This window comes from Brachycentrus maculatus, unplaced genomic scaffold (genome assembly GCF_059751285.1).
Source record: "Brachycentrus maculatus isolate JH-2025_06_01 unplaced genomic scaffold, ASM5975128v1 h1tg001742l, whole genome shotgun sequence".
Taxonomy (NCBI): Eukaryota; Metazoa; Arthropoda; class Insecta; order Trichoptera; family Brachycentridae; genus Brachycentrus; species Brachycentrus maculatus.
The window spans coordinates 12,264-14,110 of NW_028282342.1; the positions used below are offsets into that span (position 1 = coordinate 12,264).

Sequence of the window (1,847 nt, forward strand, 5' to 3'; positions counted from 1 at the left end):
ATATATCTGATATCAATAGATATTACGGGAGATATATAGTTTTAATTAACACCATTTATTATGGTATTCTAAATTATAAAAGAAATTCAAAATAAAGCTTTAAGAAGTGATCCATCATCGCAATCGCTTTGTTCAATAACTCATAAGTAATCCCTTTTCTGGCAGACATTTGCTAAAAACACTTCTTTATACTCTAAATATAAATGCTGACTATGGCTGTCGTATATTCAAATATGTTGGATTATATATATATGTTGAGTTGATGGTTTATCAAACTTCTTTGTTGTCATCTTTCAGCTTTTCTTCCTTTCTTTCCACTTTCTCTTTCTTCTCGGCAAGCACGACCCAGTCATATTGGTAGTCGTATTTGTATCCGTTTCTCTGGAACAACTACTTGAACATCGCTCTCATGGTTGCGTAGTTTGGCCTTTCATCAAAACGTAGGTTCCTGGTCTGGCTCAGATATTTGGTGAACTCCACGGGGTAGCCTTTGCAGAGAACTTCGATTGATGTTGTCAGTTTCTTCTCTTTGATTCTCTCATACTTATCCTTTTTGTTGTTGGCTTTGAGGCCTTGCCATGGGAGCATTCCTCTCAGGAAATACATGGCAACATAGCCAATGCTCTCCATGTCGTCTCTGCAGGCTAAAGTAAGAAAATAAGTTACCTTGTTCGATTCCCAAGTGCGTGTTGATCGAGGCATATCGGGCGGTTCCTGTCAGGTTCTTACCCTCCCTGTAAGGAATGTGCTTTCCATCTCTCTGAATGTAGCGCTTGGCGAGTCCAAAGTCCAAAATGAAAATTTTGTTGGAAGTTTTGTTAAAACCGACGCAGAAATTATCGGGCTTGATATCTCTGTGAATGAAGTGCCTGTTGTGAACGTACTCAATTCTGGCGATCATTTGGTCAATGAGCATGAGCACAGTCTTCAAAGAAAACTTCCTTAAAGTCTGGTTGAACAGGGATTCCAATGAGGGCCCCATGAGATCCATCACCAAAACGTTGTAGTCCCCTGAGTTAAAGAGCAATTACCTTCGGTGGAGCAATAATAGATGTTGGGGGATCCCCTTGTCAATGACAGTTGAATCATTATGAAGGTAGTTGTAGAGCTTGCACTCGTAAATGAGCTGGGGGTGGTCGGTATTGACAGGCTCGATTTTGATGGCGACTTCGAGATTGGTGCGAGTGTTGACAGCCTGGTAGATCTGCCCGAAAGCCCCTTCATCAATTTTCCTGATGATCTTAAAGTTCTTCCCCACTTTTTCAAGCATTTGAGGCATCTTTTTGAAATTTAATATATAAATTCGAAATAATCGTTGGTTTCAATCCAAATTTCCAAACCAATTCCCTCATTCTGCCTTTATACTCCCCCAACTCTTTTAGTATAACTATTTTAGTCGATCCCCATCAAATGGCTATATATTCCATGATTGCCGCTTTGACCAAAACAGCTATAATATCGAATGACGTATAAATAAATAAAGCAAATGTTAAAATAATGGAGCAAACTCGAAGATAAATGTGCAACCATGATGGAAATATGCTCTAATTGGAAGCTTGTATAATTCTTCATCAAATAAATATATTGAGAATTGAATTTGAATAACAACAATAATGTGATTATATTGAATATTCTAAAAATAATCGATGATTTAATTAATAAATAATCACGCAATATATCGATGATATTAGCTATGGTTAAATTAATATAATATTGAAATCTTGATTGTTTGTTTATAGTTGCTGATCAATTAATCTTATACAAATCATTAAGGCCTTCGAAGGGATATGCTTCGGATCCTGAGGCTCGTTTGGCGACTCGGCCTCCTGAATCCTGACATACCCTTT

General features: G+C 37.5%; 1 pseudogene; it reads right to left on the reverse strand.

Moving 5' to 3' along the window:
* Window positions 1-390: 390 nt before the first annotated feature.
* On the reverse strand, window positions 391-1,270 carry LOC148298686 (uncharacterized; annotated as a pseudogene).
* Window positions 1,271-1,847: the final 577 nt, after the last annotated feature.